At 49.8% G+C, this 21700-nt stretch overlaps 1 protein-coding gene across 1 annotated transcript in view; it reads right to left on the bottom strand.

Moving 5' to 3' along the window:
• The window catches only part of LOC119433519 (latrophilin Cirl-like), a 290667-nt gene that overhangs the window by 113367 nt on the left and 155600 nt on the right, over positions 1–21700 (bottom strand).

The following is a 21700-nucleotide window of genomic DNA, read 5'->3' as shown; positions in this document are numbered from 1 at the left end:
GAGGTTGAAGGAAAGAGGCTGAAGTCTGAGCTCTCGTGTTTTTCTTTCTTTTTTTTTTTTTTTTTTCTTTGCTGGCATCTCGAGCGAACCCGCAGGCCTCGTTCTGGGCCCGTCAGGGCGAAGTCGCTTTGTATTCGAAGAGAATGGCGCAAAACTGGCGGCGCCACGGTCGCCAGTTCGAAGACAGAAACAGCCTCTATTTCGAAAACACCATTTCTCTCATTCTCTCTATGCCAAAACGATCGAATGAAGTTCGAAGATCGGAAGCAGAGAAAAGAGGGGAAGGGAAGCGACGCCCGAAGCTTCAGCTTTATTATGTTCTTAAAGACGTTTCGCTCGACTCTGGAGTAACCCGCGCTGCATCGTCAGCTGTTGACCGGCGAGTCCCTTTTGTGGAGGTAGATAACGGAGAACTTTGCGCCACTGGGCGAGATGCACAAGGCCGCGGGCGCTCGAGTAGTGTACATCATAATCGAAACCAAGCTCCCCCCCTGTACCAATTTACAAACTTCGAAAGAACACCGCGAAGCCTCTCGCTCTTTCTATCTAGCTAAATACGAAAGAGGTCGGTGCACTGTGTGCGAAACCTACGGCCTGGGAAAAAAACAAAAACAAAAAAAAACTGTCTTGTAGGAGGAATGGAGGGTGCGTAGGGTTGCTAAAGACAAGTGCGGTGGGCGCGGGGGGAGAGGTTGAAGGGAGAGAGAGAGAGAAAGAAAAGGAAGCCCTCGAGGAAGAAAACGTCTCCAACGTCGGAGCCAGGACGGACGGACGGCCTTGCCTTGTCTTGGCTTGGCTTGGCTGCCGGTCGTCGTCGCCGCGAAGCACAATACCTGAATAATTCAGCGTGTCTAAAGCCCAAAACGTGCCCCGAATCCTCTTCCCCGGACGGACGGTCGGTCGGTCGGGACGATGTGTTTTTGCTGCATATCTACCGTTCTTTCTTTCTTTCTTTCTTTGTCATGTGTGCATCTCGAGCTACAAGATGCTGCGTGCCTCTTCATGTTGCCATCATGCCCTCGCCTATTCTCGAGAGCCAGGGAGCCTACTGAACATGCCAACCCACTTCTCCGACCTTCGCTCAAAACCCCCCATCCGCTCCCTCACTCAACCCCTCCCACTAGCCCCTCGCCACCTCTCAAACCCTCAGCTTCTGCGGGAGCTCGCGGCAAGCCGGTTCCGCCCGGCGGCAAAACGAAAGATGGCGGACGGAACTCCCGGCGGAGAATGCCTCCCAGGCCCCCCTATCTTTTTTTTTTTTTTTTCTCCTCGGCCTTTATATTTTGGATTGTTTATGTCGTATTCTGCCTTTCTTTCTTTGGACATGGCTACGACTTGTTCCTTTTTTTTCTCTGTTTTCCCGGGGAGTCCGCGCGCGCATGCGGGCCAATTTGCTGTTGACCTTTGCCTGGCTGCACACGCTGGAACACGAACGCGCGTTATTTTCTTCACGAAGTTTCAAAAACGACAGACCTCCGTTATGGTTTTTACTTTCTAACAGAGATGTATATATATATATATATATATATATATATATATATATATATTATGCCTAGTACAGTTGGCCCCTCTGGCTGGCATTTTCTGCTGCGCGAGGACGCAAACAAGAACTGCGTGCATAATACCTGCCGTTTGTTCTTGCTCACTGCTTCACTAGTATTTTCTCTCTCGTCTTTTTTCTCGCTCTGTCACTACCACCGCTTTGTTGACTTCGGCTCCGGGACTTGACTTCGGGAATTCGGTCCCCAGCGAGAGTTTTCCAGCTTTTCAACTTTCGCTATACGCATCCAACTCAACTCAGCAATTCCCCGCGCCACCGTTTTCTTGAATCATGCCGTTCGCTTCGCTTCAAACGTTGTAGCGCTTTCTATCGCTTTGTTCGCCGACCCGCCATGAGCGACGTCGGAAGTTCGCGAGCTTGCCTGTTTCTCGGGTTCGTTCGTTCGTTCCGTTTCCTTTTATCGTTTTTTCATATAGTTGTTTCTTTCTCTCAGATTCGGCGAGCAAACAAATATCCCGACGCGAGGAATAGGGTACGTGCCACGCTATAGCGAGGAATCGCGGAGCAACGGTTTCCCGCCGAGAGGGGCTCACGAGTCAAACAACCGCCAGAGGGCATCGCCGTTGCGAGTAATTTCATTAAAAACATACTCCTTATACGTATACAGCGAGGGCTAGGAAAGCGATAGAGGGAGGGATGGGGGAGGGGGAGTAATACGGATACGCAAGTGCGTAAAATGGAATAAGCGACGAAGATTCCCGGTTCGGGAGAGTGGTGACTCAAACGGAAGTAGGGAAAGGGGGGGGGGGGGGGTGACGTGAAGGAGACCCCGGAACAAATCGTATCGAGTCCCGAGATTTTTGGAGAAAGTAAGATCGGTAAAATAAAGGAGCAGAAGCGCTGGGGAAAACGCGATTTTCCTCGGCTGGGTGAATGAGGGAGAGGGAGAGAGCGCCGACAAAGAAGCGAGCAGCGCTCCATTAGCATGAGCTGCCGCTTAGCGTGCGTGCGTGCGTAAGTTCGTGTGTAAGTTCGAGCGTAAGTGCCACGGTATATAGGCTACAGCAAAGCGCGTTTGCTTGCGCACACATGCACGCACGCACGTGCACATACAGCACGTTCGCGTAAGTGCACGCACGATCTAGAGCTAGAAACGTTTCCGATCCCCGAGTCCGTCATCGGAAGAGCGAGAGTCCCAGAGGCGCCTGCAAACGCGGGAACCAGCAAAATAAAAATAAAATGTCTCGATTGAGTGAGCTGGGAGTGTAGCAGAATGGGGGAGGAGGCTGCCAGTACAGTTTGCTCGCAGGCCGAAACCGAAGGGCGCTGGCGGCAGCGTCGGGAAGCACGGTCGACTGTGCGCCTTTGAAGACGCCGCCGCGTAGCAGGCGAGGCGGGCTCCGCGACTGCCACGGACGTCGAAGTTCCGAGGGGGTTGCGGAGGGGAAGGGGTGAGAGATGATTGAGAGAGAGGGGAGAGAGAGAAGATGCACGCGCTACTAGGTTGCGGCGAGCGCTGGGGTGGGTGCTGAGAGTTGAACGCATTGGTAATACACTACGTAGTATGGTTCGTTCAGTCAAAAGGGACGCTTTCAGGGGCGCGCTCATCGCAGGGAAACTCGCGTTCTTATAGTTTGGTTTCCTTTTTCGTTTATAGCGAAAATGGCTATAATGGCACAAGAAATAGCCAACAACAGCATCTGCTGGCTTTATTTCGTCTACATTACGCGAACATAAAGAAAACGTGCACCATCCTCTGAAGCCGACCAACACCTGTTCCATTAGCGTAGTTAACAACGCGTGCGGAGACGTGGGGCAAACAGAGTATACATTAATCACAGAGCTATTATCTCTGACTCACTCCGAATCCAGTAACACAACAGCAACTCGTCTACAAAGCGGGGATAGCGTCGAAGGAGTGCTGACATGACTTTTCCGACTTGACTACGTGTCATGACATCACGAGAACGCGGATGACGCAAGGCCCGGCCTTTTTCGGGACCAATTCTAGCGACACATTAAAACACCTGCTCTGTAGTTCCCAACCTTCACACTCGAATTTTAACAAGCAAGAATAGTGTGATAGATATGTCGGTATACGGTATATAATATAAGGTACAATAATATGGTAATAATAGTATGCTAATAACACGGAAGTAATATGCGTCAGCTTGACGTAGCCTAGCGGTGGGGGCTCAAACGCGGAGAAAGGAACGAATTGCTAACCAGTTGGAAAGCCGCTCTCGGCTTCAAAACTTCTCCCTCATCCAATGCGCCAGCGTTTCAAACTGCCGACAAACTATATACAGGCGCTGCACGCGACAGGTATATATATACACACACGCCACAGAGTTCCTATTCATCTAGTGCCCTCCGACACTTCGTGCCAATAGCCAAGCCGGAATCCGTAATTACGAGGTTGCGCGCTACAGCTGAGAGGTGAGAGCCTTTCACAACCGACGCAGAAGGAGGCGAGGGAGGGATGGAAGGCCTTCGGGACAGGACAGCGTGCTCACGCGAGAGCGAAATTGAAATCTCGCGAGACGGGACCACCGCCGAGAGAGAAGAAGAAGCGTCCCGGATGGGAGCGGGGTGCGTGTTTTCTAGACAGCACGCACGTCGAAAAGGAGCCGTGCGCAGAGACGCTCCGGAGCGTGACGTCACGAGCACGGTGGCGCTGCCGTCACTTTCAGTGAAAGAAGGAGAAGAAAGCTTTACAGGCACGAATTATGTTGTACTTGAAAATGTTTGTGCTTGCATGTTTATTTCAGAATATAATTATTCCTGCTAATTTCTGTGTAATCTTCGACTACCAGATGTCTTATTTATTTACTTCTGTTATGTTGATTTGTATTTTCCGGCTGTTTTTACCTAACTTGCTAAGTGCATGTTCTACATTTTTATGCATGTGCTAACGGCAGGTCCCCTTGACAGATTTTACTTTGGGCATTCTTCAGTATTACATTCACTTTGTAATTGTAATTATGTCTAATAATAATGAAATGATTGATTGATTAATTGATTGATTGATTCCAATATGACTAGTTGATTGATGAATGGTCGAGTGCATGGTAAGAATGATAGACGTGACGTTTGGGAGGGTTATCTGGCACAGATTACGGTGAAGGCATGACGCTTATAATTCGGTGGCTGAGTGTGTAGGTCGCTGAAACTTTTTGGCATCGAGGCTATTTGGCAAGGCTTCGCACAGTTCAGACTTATTGGATGTACCATGTTCCGTAAACTTGAGTGGTCGACTGTATGCACAGCTTGTCTAGCTTAAAGTAAGCGTGTGGTCTCGACACGCGTGCATTTGTCCGCATGCGTATACCTCGGCCTGCTCAGTCTTGTTCACGCACGCGTGCAAGCAAAGATTATAACGTAGCGCGCTCTTACGAAAACGGTCCGTTAAAAGATATTTGTTTGATTAAAAAAAAAAAAAACATTACCCTAGAGCTTCGGGTACTACGCGTTATTCCAAATATCTGAAGAAATATCGGGACGAGAGTTGGCGACTGAACTTGACCAACAACATAGAAAGCCTTCTTTCAGGGTTTCTATATAGACGGGTGTTACTGGCCTCGCGGTGCACGACAAACTATTTTGACCGACAGAAACCAATACGACTGTGTACGCTGTACGTGTGGTTAGGGGTCGCAGAGCCAGGGATTGAAGTTCAGTGGTATAGCGCATGAATTTTGTAAAGCTCGCGTAACTTTTGCAGATGGTCACCTCGCGAGTACAAGTTCTTCCGATCACCTTAAGGGTGAACTGCTTCCTCTTTTGCTGTGAAACTGCCACCGCTTTAATCAACTGCGAGACCGGCTTGAACTGAATCTCTTATCGATCCCCCTCCCCACAAACGTAAACGCAGCGCGCACGCGCACACTCAACAGAACGCGATGCGAGAAGACACGCATCTTTGCCTGTTCACAGTCGGCGGCAAAAGTTTACAGACAACGAAGTCTGAGGGACAGTTGAATATTTTAGCTGCCTGGGCACGCACAGTCTGGTATACTATTCGGATTAACAATCTGTACTATAGCACGAGATAACCAAGGCAGTGTTATACTAGTTTACTCGCTTCACGGTTGCAGAATGCCCGGAAATGCAACATTTATCTCAGGATCCCGCGGTCCGTGATCTATTGATGCCAACTGTACACCAAGAAGTCGCGTGAATCTTCGAAAGGCTGTCGGAGATTCTCTCTCCACACAAACTCTCGAAAACTTATCGCAAGTTCGCGAGGAAGCACGGCATGCGCGCGCGAGCGCTCTATATTACAATCGATTTTCAATCAACGTATTGGGCGTGTCTCGCCGGCATTATAAGAGAGGGTGAAGAGCGGAGGAGAAAGAGGGGAGGGGGGTGTTGGGAAGGGCGGGAGTATCTCTCGGGTCGCGCAAAACTTTCAATCTTCCTCTTTACCCTCAGCACAACAACCCTTGCCCTTCTCCCAACGTTGTCGTGATTCTGGTTCCTGACGTGTTCTTCATCTTGCTGCCAGCGACCTCCGCGTCGCTACTGTGCTTATTAATTTCACCCGAGTCGTTCGCCTTCGACGCCAGTTCCAAATTTATCTCTCTTTTTTTTTTTTTTGTCGTTCCTTTGTTTATGCTTGCAAATTAGTTCGTCGAAGAAGCCCACAAGCCGCGGCCTCGGAGAAATGATCGCGTAGCTTCGTTGCTATAATCATTTGGCTACTTGATTGACGGGCTTATTATAAGTATAAAAATGACTCACGACTGACGTCTCGCGGACTCTGCGGAGTCATTTCCCCCCACCTGAATAGCGTGCTAGTTTACCAGAGGTCTCGCGAAAGAGCTGTAGTACTTTCTCCGTAGCGATTGTCTAGCGATCGAAGCCTTCGAAATTTTGACAGGAACCATCCATGTCACGCAATACTAACGTAAGTTTTGGTACACAAGCATTGAACCAAAGTTATAAGGAACGAGCAATGGTACGGGACATGATATACGGAAAGTTAGGAAATTAACGACTGTATATGGTTTGAATTGGAGACATGGATCAAAATGAGGCTAGATAGTACTCATGATGAGATTAATATGCAGAAATGGAGTTCATGAGTTCATCAAGTCCAGCGATTAGTCTAACAGACAGCCGGTGCTGTAATAGAGTAACAGTACGGCCTGCCGAGGGAATACAATTAAACGCAGCCGATGACGGCAGATGGTGTGATTACGAAATGTGCACGCATTGGTTCGGTTTGGCTGACGCAAGATCGTAGATAATTGGATATCTCTGGCAGAGGTCTAGGACCTGCAATGGACTTGAAATGGGCCAATGATAATGGCGATGATTGCATCATGCTCGGAGGGCAAGAATTAGATCTAGTCAGATTATGCGCTCAAATATCTTAGCAAACGCTCTCTCAACGCGCTTCTGGTCGCGTCGATGTTTCGCAAATAAAGCAGGCAGGTAATTTGCCTTCGGGAACTTGGAACACTAACCAGACACGCTGAACCGAACAGCCGAATTACGCCAAGAAATGAAAAGAAAGAAAGAAAGAACAAAGGAACGGGTTCTCGTCGGTGTGTGGGTTATTTGAACAAATGGCGCTGATAGAAATAACTATCAGCGGATACACCTTCAGCAAGACGTCTCATCTGGGGCTAACTCGAAGCTACAGAGCCAATAATGTCTCATAAGCGACACGTAATTAGTTTCTTATTACGTAAGTCAAACGATCCGGAGAACGAGCGGTATTTTGCGCTATGCGCTCGAGGCGAGCGGATAAACAAACAAAAAACAAACAAATGTGGAATATTACGTGGCGTGCACTGTCGTTAATTGGGTACACATCGCCCCTGCCGTCATATCGTTAACATTGCGCGCACGCTATATACGCTGTAAGCGCGCCGGCTTCTGCACATCACGCGCCTAATTCAATTGCGCACTTCGAAGCTCCGTGAGCGACCCCAGCGTTTAGTCGTCCCGGGAACAAAAGAATGAAACAACGTAAAGAAAAAAAGCGCAAGAAGCAGGGAGGAACAGCCGTTTCCACCGGAACCCGAAAACAATAAGCCTAACACAGCACCGGCACCGTCAGCCCCGGCTTCTGCAGCTTTCTGCGGGTGTCGGGAAGCTATACAGCTTTGCACCGCTCCTGTCCACACCCCTGTTCAAGGCAAGGGATCAGCGGCGAGCCTAACTGTTCGCTATACAGTGAGCACCGGTATATAGAGGCGGACAGGAAACAGCCTAAATAAATAAGCAGATACCACGGGATAGAGACAGGAGAGACTTCGTTAAAGCGCAATTAAAAGTAATACCCGTATACGCTGAACAGCCCCGGCCACGACCATTTTTGTTATTCACTACACACACGGGAGCCGGCGGGCGATGCGCCCGCAAATTAAACTTGCACGAAACGTAAATTAGACGGGCGATGGGTGTGCGCGGGCCTAGGTGTGTATAGAGAAGGAGAGAGGGTGAGTGGTCTAAGGGGAGCGGAGAGAGGCAAGCGATCGCGTCGTGCCTTGCATTCTACGATCGCAACAGCGATTTCTTGGGCACCTCGCGAGTCAAGCCACCTGGGAAACGCCGGTGGCTTCTTTATCGGCTTCTGCCGCGGCGCTGTTTGTGGTCGAGTTTGGAGGGCGGAGCTCTTCGGTAGCAACCTCCTTCCACCGCTTCCTTTTGCTCTAAGGGTTTTTTTTTTTTCTTTCTTTTTTTTTTTTTTTGAAAACGTGCTTTTCTGCTTTGCTTGCGATGGCGCATTTGTCCGCGATCGTGAGAATGCTTACGGGAGGGTAATGAATCCACCGAGTTCACGCTTTGATCGTGCTGCAAGTGTTCTTCATTATGTATTCTGCGCGCTATCGTTTCGCTTGCGCTGCTTTGCTAGCGCACGTCCTCTGCGTTGCAATTTCGCGCTGTAAACACTAAATGTGCAGTGATTTCCGCGCACCTGTTTTGTCTATACGTGATTATGAGTTTTAGCTTTTTATTTCTGCTCTAAACACTGTGTGTGCTGCGTTCCGAGTTTCCTGTCTTTCGCTGCGTTATTGCGTAACTCTGTACTGCTTTTTCTCACCACACCGTTTGTTTCGTGTTTTGCCGCTTCGACCTCATTCTGAGCGCTTGTAAAAGGACGTTATTTGTCTATCTTACTTTTAAACGAGGCTGCAGAAACGGAAGTGAGTGTGTGCATGTTTGGGAAGGGAGGGGGGGTCTGGAGGGTGAGAGCGAGTGCGGCTGCTTCCGCGAATTAGCAAAGTTAGGGAACTCGGCGAAACACTGAACAGATGCACGAAATCTGGCGTTTTCTGGCCGTACGCTCCTGGCTTCCGTCCACCACCGGCTGCCGAGGGGAGACAACAAACAAACGATTCGGGACTGGTGCACGGGTGAGCCAGAGAACGGTCCGAAAAAATCTACCGCGCAAAATTGTTTTGTATAGAACGATGAAGAGGGCGTCTGCAACCCTTTACCTGGTATGAGAACCACCTACGACATCCTCTGCAGGCCTAGAGCTTTGCTCCACAAAAGTCAACACTGCAAGGCGGTGGGTTTCACGAGTCCCACTTAACCGTTGCTAAGAGACAGACACTTATACAGACGCGAGAATCGCGGCATAGATACACTCTGTTAACTGCAGTAACAAAGCGCATTTCGGACAAAACCAGACGAGCTATACTGTTAGCTCTGTGACCAACCGGGAAGCGAACTCATTTGCTTAAAAGCCACGTCCGTGCTGCAAATCGCGAGCCAACCTTGCAAAACACCATGGTCATCATCTGTTACACGAGCTGTCGTCTGTTCCCGGTGTACAAAGCGCGCACGTTCGTCTGTTTGCGGTGTTCAAAACTAGGGCACGTTCATCTGTTTACACCGTTCAAAACAAGAGCATGGGGAGAGAGAGGGAGAGAAGGGTATACGCTATTCTAACAGCTTCGGAGACTGCTGGCGTGGCGAGGGGGACGAAGTTAACGTGCACCGCAGCAATCACGGAGTCCTCACTCCCGCGTTCCTCATTTTCACGCGGTAACCTAACTCCCAACGCCCTCGCACGCCGGTGGATGGGCCGGGTTCTTTTACGCAGCAGCAGGCACGTGCCACGGTCGTAACCTCATTGACCCGGTGCTAAAAGTACCTGACGGGGCACGGAGGGGCCGAAAACCGCGCGGCAGGAGACAGACGGGGAGGGCGGGGTGGGCTGAGGTTAGGCTTAGCTAGCAGACGACTAGACGGCGATGGTGCAGAAGGCACGCATTCTGCGGAAAGAGACGGGAAAGCGGAGAAGAGAATACAGCTGGCGAGAGAGAGCGAGAGAGACGGCTATATAGCAAAGTCGCACGCGAACGCGCGATATTAATGAACGACGTGGTGCAGTTTCAATTAGGGCGAGCGGCGCTTGAAATCACGTACTGCGCGCCAGCGCGCCACCGTTATATACCGTCCGTCTGCAGCGCAGATCCCGAAACTAGCTCTTCTTTCTTTTTTTTTTTTCTTTTTTTTTTTTTTTGCCCTTGTTTCAGGGAATGGCGGCAGGGGAAGAAGTACAGATTCGTGCCGGCCTGGATCGACACGCCTACTTCACGTGTTCTAACGTCATCTATGCGTTGAAAAAAGAGGAGACAAAAGTAAAAAAAAGCAAGACAAAACGGTGTAATGGAAGCGAACAGAACGCCCGGGCACGATCCCGAAATCCTGCCTCTCGCATAGAGCCAGAGGGCGCTGTAGTAGTGCGACTCCCTAGAGGGCTACACATCACCGTTTGCTTCCGCGAAAAGAAATAATCCTGCATGCTCGCGACGAGCAGGCGCGCGTTTCGCTTTAAATCACGTCCACTTCGAACCACCTCGCGAGTAGACGTTTGAGATCGGCAGTTAAGTAAAGCCCCATTTATAGTTAAGTTCATCAGAGTGAACCCTGCGTGTGAATTGCAAGTGGTTGCCTTGTCAGACGCGATAACCACCCTAGTTATAGGTTTTATCTTCAGCTGAGCTACGTGCTCTTGCTCCGAGATGGTTTGCACTGTGAGATACGTAACGGGGAACGCGCGCTTAAAATTGCAGAGTCACTGCAGGTAGACTACGTTTCCGGCATGCAGTCTGCGCTTATTATTGAGAAAACTCTACAACAATGTGTGCACTTCACAACTCTAAAGTAATATTATAGGTGTCTATATAAATCCAAAGTACGAGAAATGAAACTCAAGTTAACACAGCTGTGTTTACTCTCCCCTCACCCAAAAGAAAAAAAAAATATTACTGAAGTGGGCAACCGAAGATCAAAGCAAGCCCAAACTCAACATCCGAAAGTTCGGAAAGAATGGATAGGTGCAGCTGATTAAAACGAGGACTCCTTCGAACGGAAAGAAATACCTGTGCCAGCCTTCAAATGTGCCGAGTGCGCAGCTCACACCTTTTTAGCTCCACTACCTTCCTTTATTCTTCTGGTCAGTTCAAATGTGTTTTTGCTAGAGGGTGTCGGCGCGGAAGAACAAACATATCGGCAAGGAGGTAAGGCTTCGCAATTTCCTGTCGGGCGGCCGATAGAACGCCCTTATCGTCGAATCCTTATTGGAAACGAAACGATGATTTCTCGGAACTTTTCGATCACACACACACACACACACCCGCGCACACAATCACACGCGAAACAAACAAACAAACAGGGTCAGGATCAAAGGGTGGGAAAGGAGGTTGCGCGTTTACCTGAGACGATGGTGAGATGAAAGAGGACAACTTTGAAATAAAGACACCGACGACAACGTCTTCCGACTGAGCTTACTAAAGAGAACAAAGTTCCTTTTTCGGCGACCTGGAAGCTGAAGTTAAGCGAGAAGTAAAACGAAACTATAGGCGGAGCAAAGCGCAAGAGCTGTAGTAGATGGAAGCAAAACCCTCTTCCACCTCCCCACCTCCTTTCCATCAAGCCCTGGCACCTCCCGCTGCGAGCAGAGCCTATTGAGACTGTGTGTGTGTGTGTGTATCAGAAAGCACAACGGCATCGAAAGCCGGAATCAAATTCGTCAGGATCGGAGATGAAGTTGCTTTCCAGCGATCCGCGCACGCCTCGGCGGAAGAGGCTCTGGAAATAAGAACAATAAGAGCAATACGCGGCCTCCATTGCCTCTGATGCGAGCCTCCAAACAGTGGCGATCCGTAGAACAACAACAAAAGAAAGAACAGAAAGATGGCACACACCCTCAGAGCGAAATTGGAAATAGACAAACGCAAACGGTGCAGCAGCGGATCCTAGGATACGAACTGTTGGGTGCAGCTAGCGAGCAAACAGGAAGAGAATGCGAACGAGAGATACGAAATAAACGAGAGGCCGGATGGGGTTAGGGGATCCGGTCGCGAAAGAATGCGATACCAGAAGCGGAAAAACCTGAAAAGAAAGTATAATAAAACTGAAACTATACAACGCGAAATGGCGGCCAAGCTACAGGAGACGAGGAGTCGATGAAGAGAGCAAAGTAAAGGCGGGAATGGGCCAACAGCGTTAGAAGCACAACGCGAAGGTAAAAAGCACGCTAAGGAAGCAAGACATGGGGAGGGGGCCGGGCGTTCGCTTTTTGAAGCGCGAGGCGCTAAGACGTGGGCACACAGCAAAACGAACGAACGGCGAGCGCACATTCTGAAGGATCCCGCCGGATAGCGGCGGCCAAACGTGGGAAAACGGCGGAGACAAAGACGCTCGTAAAACGGGACGACGAGTCGGGAACAAAACAATATGAAACCGATCTTTCAAGAAGCGACGGAAAAGGGCAGGGTTGGGGGGGGCAGCGCGAGCAACGGGTTTCAGGAAGTAAGACTCGCGCAGAGGATCGGTGGGTTCTTTTCTTATAGATATATATAAGAAAACAAGCTGCATTAAGTTCGGCGCAAGTAAACCAAACGACGTTCACCAAGCTAGCGAAAGAATGAAAGGCGCGAGTGTGCGCTCGATAGATACAGAGGCGCCCAGTTCAATGAATGCTGTGAAACGTCAGGAAGACCGTCGGCTCGCAGAGCCGGCTTTTTTGCAGGCTATATATACAGCGCAACGAAGCGCGTCTGAATAAAACCGTGAAGTCAGTTAGTGCAACGCTTCGTGAAACTTAAAAGACGTGCAAATGCAGTGGAGCATCCGCGGAAGCACATAGAGCGGCGTTTCAACGCAGGGTTTCTGTCACACCTACGCACTCGTCCACAAAACAAAATGGCGCTGGAGTGGAATCTTGGCGTTCGTCTGCTCTGGCGATCCAGACTGCTCTCGATATTGAGTAGACGACTCACTGGCACGTAGTCCAATATAAGCAAGATCGCGTACTGAAACTGCTGTGGCCCATGTTGATGGAGAAAGAAACTACAGCGAATGACAAAAATGGAAACCAATGACGAAAAGCTCCTACAAACAAAACTTTTGAATGGAACAATCCGTTGAGTATTATAGAACCAGACGTGGCGCGAAAGTGATAAGGTCTTCAAGGACGAGGCGATAATACAAGTGACCGTTCCATCACAACCTGTTTCGAGATTACAGTTGTAACCATCCCTTTATTGTCTCGTCACCGTTTACGTCTTCAATTCTTTGTGTTCTGAGTAACAGGTCTTGATTATTCATAGCATAGAATAAACGAATGACTCGGATCACACGCCCCACACTCTGTATGACGTTGTCGTCTGCTCTCGAAAAGCAGACGGCTTGTTGTCCGGATGAACACACACAATATCGCAGAAGGACAACACTATATAGTTCCGTTTGGCCGAGAGAATCAGAAAAGAAAGAAAAGAAATACCTGCAGAACGTTGCACCGTTTTATTAAGGCGCGAGTGTACAGAAGAGCCCAGCTATACGCTGAGTTTCAAGAACTTCGACAGGAAGGTGAGCAACCATAGAAGCAGCTAGGAAACAAAACTTGTAAAAAGAAGGAACGGAGCATTCGCGCCGAGTTTGCAGGAAACACGGCAGTGGCGCGGCTTGAGCTGTTTCCCCTTAATCTGCTGTTTTCTCGACAGTGTGCTGAATGGACTCCGCGCACACTTCATTGATCGTGCACTTAACTTGCAAGCTGGCTCGATTCTTTCTATTTTGTCACCGATTTTTTTTTTTTTTGAAAAGTTTGGCTGATTCATTTGACTGAGCTTCCGAGCGTCCCGCCCGTTTGGCTTCAAAAAGCAAACAGAAGAGAGTGCTTTATGTGTCAGGAATGGTGCCGGTGTGAGTGTAACGGCAAGATCTCCTTCAGGAAGTGGTGACCGGATGAGTAGTTTCAGTTCAACGGAAAGTGTCGCGTAAGACGCAGTATATCAGGTCCTCGAGAGAGAGGTGTTCGCAAAAATGGGGGCAAGAACGCTATATATATACACGGTTACAATTTGAGAGGTAACGTGAGCAGAAAACAAATAAACAGCAAACTGATTTTCTACCGCTCTCCAAATATCCGCTAATAACTCTCGTATATGTTACTTTTTACTCGACACCATCCTGGCGTTTATGTTTCGCATTCTGCTACAGCGATCAGCTTTACGAGGAATTGCTTCGAACAAAATTTGACTGGTGCAATACGTTTTTCACCGAGAATGATCTGCTGTTCAAGGTGTTACAACAAAAAGATGTCGTTCCTTCGTTCCATTTGCAACTCTTCCTCCTTCGCAAAATACGTTGCGCTTCAAGTGCCGTAAATCAGACACGAGGGCCTACTAGAAAGATACTCGACACTTGTCAACTTCTGAGCTGTACGTCATAGCGAACGCGCGATGCTTGCTCGATTAACGGTAAAGCCATCGGAAACGTCATCTGCCGCATCTCGGCTTTTTTCCAAATTCCGTACTTTCTTTCTATGGCGCCGATGTGTAGAGCTCGAACGTTCGCCAATATCGGCCGCACTCCGTAAAGTTGTTTCCAGGCAGTTATCCATCATACAGAAACCGAAAGTAACGCGAGTTTTCGCGAACAGCCGAACGCCAAACAAAGATAGCAAGCCGGTTGCGGACAGAACTGCCGGAAGCCACCGACGACTAAAGAAGCGTTAAGTACGTACCGGCGTCTACGACTCAAGCTTTCCGAAACTCAAAATCAGTGAGGAATCCAGACAGTGATCCGCTAAAACGGCGGGGCGAAAAAAATGCTTGACTAAACATAAAAATGGTGGAGATAAAGATGAGAGAACGTCGTTCGGTGGCCCATCGTGAGTGCTGAGCGCTCGAGAAAAAAAAAAAAATTTCCGAGGCGAGACACGGTCGCGATAACGAAAACTGGCGCAGTAAGAAGGACCTGACAAGACGCCCAAGAGACACGGATTCCCACTTTGACACTAATGGCCACTGCGCTATCGCTTCGGAACCCGCGACGTCGGTTCAGTTGGCCGAACGACGCTGAACTTCAGCTGAGGACAAGCGACCACGGTCCACTGAGCGGTTGGTATATGACGATTCGTGGCTTACAAGTAGGCCACCCCCCCCCCCCCCCCCCCATCCCCCCCTCAGCGCAAGCGGGAGTTTGCTTTTGCTGCAACACACGCCGACATGCTGCAAGTAAGTGTGGTGACCACTAAAAAAGTAATAGTAATAATAATAACGAAAGGAAGAAAACGTACGCCCCTTAAAATGCCCGTATCAAATAACACCACATAGCTGCGTGGAAATCGTATACAGAAACCTATTCATCCTATAAAGAATGCTATACAGAAACACCCTACGTCACTTTAGAAACGTGCGACGCTACGTTAAGTTGTCGACTGCCCGCGTTTCGTAAAAGCTCGCGAGCGCTTACTACGCGGCTTGACAATCGTATCCGATAAACTTGGCTGATAGAGACAGAGGGTAAAAAAAAAACGAAAAAAGAAAGGAGAAGGAATACGAAGCCTAAAGAAAACTCAAATATCTACAAACAGACGCTACGCAAAGAGGGCTTCACTGCGGTGCAACTGTGACACGTGGAGAAGCAAACTGGCGGCAACGCTTGTTCGCATTTTCTTTCCCGCACACTACAGAATATAGAAAAGGAAAGTAGAAAACAACACACCAGGCAGCAAAAATCCTTGAAAGCTTACCTGCAATTCAATGCAGCAAACCAACAGAGAAAGTCGTGTAAAGAAGAAAAAAATACTGTTCGTCGCGCACGATTACCCCCCATTGCAATTGCTATGACGTGACTACCGTCGCCCTTAGGACTGTTATTGGACTGTCGGCTTGTTTTCCAACTTACTGGCGTTGCCTATGGCTTTGCTTATTGAAAGCTTACTGGGTCGTCTGATTTCAGTTAGTAGAAGATGGCAACCGTTCCGGTCGAATCTACGTGAGCCTGACTCGGAATCCTTCACGTTTTTCGCCCGCAGTGATAACCACCGACGAGCTCGATCCCTGGCAACTGGTCCCACAAGAGTACTGCGCTTCATGTGACACTGTGTTTAAGCGTCGCACGCTATCGCCTGATGGAGATGTTTAGCTTCCCTTTACCACACGCCTCGTTAGACGTCCAAGTAGGCGACACGCATCAAAGCACCACATTGCCCTCTGAACTTTGCTTCTGCGCAAGAGATGCCGAGGAAAGAGACGCGAAGTAAGCTGGGGGAGGGGGGGGTTGGAGGTGCTCCGAACAACAACGCCACCCGGCGCGCAATTTTTCGTCGTATATAAACCAGCCAGCGTCGCCCGGTTGGCTGAACTGCGCCGGTTGTTTCCTCGAATAACGAGCAGCTCGGAAGGAGGCCAAAGAGCGCCGGCTACGACCGGCTCCCCGGTAGCTTCATTGGGTGCAACAGCAGCGGGCTGGAGGAATTTAGCCCCCTGACTAAAAACGTGCAGTACTGAAGAAGGTACACGGCTGCTATAGCTTCAGCTTTCTCGGTGATTGAAGTCGCAAAAGTATTCGGGACTTGCCGGTTCCCCCTTGCCTACGCCAGCTATACATATGCTACGCGATAATTACCACAGAACGGAGTTGATATAGGTTATACGAGAAAGTGGCCAAAATGTGTGAATCAGCGCGTGTGTGCAGGCTACGTTTTATTGTTGTTGTTTCGCATGCACGGAAATAGTAAACGGAGCAACTAACAATGAAATAATTGTAAGGCAAATAATGAACAAGAGTGCAATGAACAAGGACGGAGAAGCAAGCAAGAACGACAGTAGATGACTTGCACGTGACATCATCGCTGTCGGGGACGAGGTGAAAATAGGGGAATCAGATACAAGTCACTACTTTTCACTGAACTGTAGGTCCCGAAACACGGCGACCGCAACGAATCTTTGGCCACGGTGTTTGGCCATGAACTCTTTTGACACGTTTGCGTTGCCTGCTGATATTGCGTTTCGTTTGAGGCTGCGTCAAGTCCGCCATGCAAGCGAATACCAAGCACGCACAGCAACGCAGGGGCGCATGGTCGGCAGCGTAATCTTTACAGTTACTGCTACCTTCGAGCGACCGAGAAATCAATAAATGTGACACTCATCGCTGGTTATATTACGATGCACCAGTGAATTTGCGCCTGTTAATAAAGAAACCCTGCCTCCTCAAGATAAGCAGAGTTTAGTGAGTTATGCACTCTGAAATTAAAACGCCTTACCTCCGCGGGCACTGCACCGATCTAAGTGAGACAAGAGTATGTATAGATAGTCTTCTGGCCGCGCGGATAATGGCGACCCAAACGACGCCGTAACTTTCACAGGCCCTTTCTTCTTTCTCCTTCACGTTGACCTCGTCGCCCTTGTACTAAGGCAACACACGGTACACAGCCTTCGGGACGGTACACGAAGTTTAACGCTTTTGCCGTCCGGCTTGTTTCATTTCTTTTGTTTTTCTCTTTGATACAACGCCAAGACAAGGCGCCGTGGCAGCGACCAGAGCGGTTTATCACGGGGGCGCCCATATAGGAACACGTACGCACCAGCGGCGATGCGCTGAGCGGCCGTTGAAAAAGGCGCGCACCCGCCGTGTTCCCCGTTCTCGTCCAGTGAAGGGTCGCAAACGAGGGGGTCATTACCATCGCCCTAGGTGGGCCGCACCGGAAGTGCGATACGAGGAGGGCGGACGTCAATACGAGAAAGCGAGAGCGAAAGAAGTGAAAAGAAGGAGGTAGAGAAACAAGGCATGAATCGTTGAAGGAACAAAAGAATAAATGAATAGGAACACGAAGGAAGGAATAAAAAATTGATTAAGAGAATCAATGTAAGAATCAGTAAAAGAATGAATAATGCACGAATGAATGAAGGAAGACATGTGTGAATGCGTAAAAATATAACCGAAGGAAGGAACGAAACAATGAATGAGAAACCGAACGAAGGAATTAAAGATAAATGCGAAGAAACGAAGGTATATTTCGTCGATTCGTGGTGATTAACATTCCAAGGCAACGCCGTGGTTTTGAGAGACGCTGTATAGTTGAGGCGGCGCCGAATTTATTTTGACGTCACCTGGGGGGTCTCTCTGACCTGAACTCAAAAGTCCGGTTACACGAGTCTTTTCTGCGCTAGGCTCCCACCGGCACTCAAACCTTTAACCTCGCGCTCATCAACAAAACGCCATCTACAGAGTGAGCGGCTGGTAAACGAAGGAAGAACAAGCGAAAAAATTAAGTAAAGGACACCACGCGCAGCACCTAAGAGCTTTACAAGAGCGCGTTCAACAAACACGGTCTTGACAGCACACGCGGACTGGCTGCAGCCTGAGGTCGGCAATGAGACGGTTGTTTTGAACACCTCCTGGAGTACTATATAGCTACGGCTTATCGACTCCGAACGCGAGGAAAATGACTCCGGGGTCACTCGCCGAACCGCAAGCCACACGTCCGCAGAAAGCTAGGGTCTTAAAAGAGGACGAACAGAAAGAAGCCAACGAACGGAGGCCCACCCATCATGCCGGAACCGAAGAACAAACAGGACAGAGCACGTTTCTCAGATCTCGCTCACGTTCCGCGCTTCCTATCAGTGGCCACAAATCAGCGAACCGGGTCAGCGAGCTCATCGCCGAGGTGATAAGAAGAAGGTCCACCAGCGCGGGACAGGACCTTCACGAGGGTTCGGGAATGGGATAGGGGGTTTCGAAGCGAAAGCACGTCGACGTTCGCTATATCCTCCTGAGACCCGAACACAACTATGGGACATGATCGCTCTTCGAGGTGGTTTTTATAGTCTACTGCTATGTTATCAACTTGAAAAACAATTTTAAAAAATTTTGATAACACGATTAGATGCCAAAAGCTGCGTCTCCATGTACGTGAAAAAAAAAGTAACTATATCCATCATCTGCTCATGTTTGTTATGGTAAAAACTGCATTTCATTGCCTAAACGCAGATGGAACTACGTCTAGTACACTGCCATGTTGCTGCCGCGTCCGGTATTTTCACGCAATCTCAGTGGTTTCAAAACAAATGTCAAGGTTTCTTTCGGGCGTCTGGGACGACACAGAGGTCTATATCAATTAAGAGGGAACGACGAACGACGCCCTCTCACGTAAACTGTATACGCGGCAAAGAATCTCCTCTGCGTATGATACCAAAACTGAGCCGGGTAACTCGAAGCTGTATACGGCTGACGCCGACCACCACCAACCAGCTGAGGGACCGAATTCACCAAACACTGAACGGCGATTATAGCATCGAAAACGAAGTTTCACCTGGTATTGGAAGCAGGTTCAGTCCTTATGCCTCCTTTTCTGCACTGTTTACACGATTACAGAAACCGAATTTCGAACACAGATTAAGTGTCTTCTTTTCATATCGACGCAGTCTGCGAGTCGCAGACACTGGTCTACACGGTTATCTACCGGCATTTATGACGCAGTAGACACTTTAAAAAGAAAAAAAAAAGAGAAACAAGAAGTGTTGCAGTCAGAAATTGAGATTGTGTAGGGGTATAATTGAGATATGATTCGTGACGAAACGGCTATGTTGTTTGGCCGTCGTGAACAGCCGGAGCTAGGGCGCCGGCAATCCCAAAACCACGCGCAGGCGCCCATGTGTGGACTTGGCATTTAGAGTTGGAACGTAAAGCAATAATTTCGTCCGAATTCACCACATTCTTTCATTCCCGCTTGCACTCTTCTACCATACGATATCCGCAAGATTGGTCAGTCGGCACGGCATTCGGGTATAGAATGGATCATACAACGGATTGTTATATAAAAGGTCGACGTCGCAGTCCTCTCCTCTACCATCGCTAGAAGAGCGGTATAACCCAGGCGGTCATACAGCTCAGGCGGTATGGCTGTCGTGCAAAGACGAAGAAGGTGAGGAGGGGGGGAGGTCGCCCAAAACGAACGACCTCTCTTCGTCGGTCGCGCTATATAGATGGCGCCCCGGAGGGAGGACAGCCGAGTCGCGGTCATTAGCCGCACCGACGCCACGCTCTTCCGTCCTCGCTAGCCGCGTCGGCCGCACTAGTGGACGACAAGGACCGAGAAAGAGGAAACAGGTCGACGTCGCCGAGCGATGGGACGACGAGCAACGAGCCAATGCGGCGGCGCTGCCCCTCGAAAGAAAGAAAGAAATAAAGGGAGAAATCAAACACGCAAAGACAACGTATAGACGCGCGGAGCGACCAGCGAGGGAGCACCTCTATGGCTTTCGCGATGAAGATTGCGATCGGGTCGGCAACTGATGGGGTGCTCTCCCGGTGAGATACAGGCCCGATGTCGCGGCTTATACGCGAATGCATCTAACCCCCTTCCTCCTCCTACAAACCCTCTTCTTGCGCTCTCGTCGGACATCCATTCGGTTCCCCTTTCGGCGGATCCCACTCCTTCGCGGATGGAGAGGCCGGGCGAGGAAACTGTTGCTCCTCGCTGCCGCTCCCGTGTACGGCTCCGTGCAGTCGGTCCGGATTGTATATAAACCTTTGATGCACGAGCGCCGAGTACGGCGCGGTCTCTTTATGCGGTCACGTGCTCTATCCGCGGGAGCTGCTCTGCGAGAGAGAGAGAGAGAGAGAGATCGGCAGGCTGCTTTGCAAGGGCGATCAGTGAACGATCGGGCATCGGCCGAGCGAGAGTATAGATTTACATCTACAGCATCGGGGCGTTTTCTCCTAAGCGGGGCGAAAGGCACGAGAGAGCAAGCGATGTTCATTTGTAGCGAGATAAAATAATATAAACAGGCTCGAAGAATGCCTTCTTTCGCCGCAGCGAGGTAAAAAAGCGAGTTTTGGTCGTGTAGCGTTGCTGTATTAGCTGGGCGAATAAAACGGTAGCCCGTCGCAGTATAGCTGCATGGGGCAAATAATCCACCTGCGCGATCTATAAATATATTTGCCGGACGGGAAGATGTACTGTGCGGCCAGGGGCTTTCCTGTACGGCACGGCTGAAACATTAACAACTTTGCACAGAAAAGGCACAATAAAATTAGCCCGTTCTCGAAAAAGATCGTCGCTTGCTTCTCAAAAACGACGAGACAGATGTATGGGAGGGGTTATAAAGATCGGTCCCTATCGCGCATCGTGCATGGCACGGTGAACCATAAGCTTGAGGCATCGTTCAAATATCAGCGCGTCTTCTAGCGCCAACCTCGAAAAAGCTAAATGCCAATCCCTCTGATTTTGGTAGCCTCCCTACAGCTTTATTTAACTGGCATGGTTTGACGTGGCAAAAGCAACAACAGCGGCCAAGAGAGACGCACACCGCATTGGAGGGGCCTCGGACGATTAATTTTCACCAACCGGGCTTTCCTTAACGTTCACGAGAAGCAAGGTATAATACGAATGTCTGGAATCGAACTCTCTACCTCGTCGTTCTCAGCAGCGGAACGCCACAGCCACCGAAGCAACCACGACGTGTAACAGTTTCAGCGCCCCAGCGGGGGACCAACTTTCGACTACTCATTATACCGAGCGGCCATTTGTTCCCGATCACAGGCGCGCGCACAATCCCGCATACGGGTCGCGACATGCGAAAGCACCGCCGCGTTTGTGCGCAGTCGACCAACGGACAGGCACACGCAGACCGAGCTCTAGCCACAAGCCGGATACTGCCTGCCCGCAACCGCCGGACACAAGCGACGTGCCGTGCGGTCCGCGCACGTCGGCGGCCATGGTAGTGGGGGCAGGCAGGCAGGCAGGGGGGCGGACCGAAGCCACCCGCACAAAAGAAATCGAGCCGCGTGAGCACTCGGCGCTCGCTTCCAGTGTGTATATTTGTATCCCCGAGCGAGTTTCGTGACACGTTGCGCCTTTATTGCAAACCGCAGCAGCGACTACCGCCGCACTCTCTCCCCCTCCATTCCAGTCTTGCCCGTAGCCGACGCCAG

Source organism: Dermacentor silvarum, chromosome 11 (genome assembly GCF_013339745.2).
Source record: "Dermacentor silvarum isolate Dsil-2018 chromosome 11, BIME_Dsil_1.4, whole genome shotgun sequence".
NCBI classification, from domain to species: domain Eukaryota; kingdom Metazoa; phylum Arthropoda; class Arachnida; order Ixodida; family Ixodidae; genus Dermacentor; species Dermacentor silvarum.
This window is presented reverse-complemented; position numbering and strand designations above follow the sequence as displayed.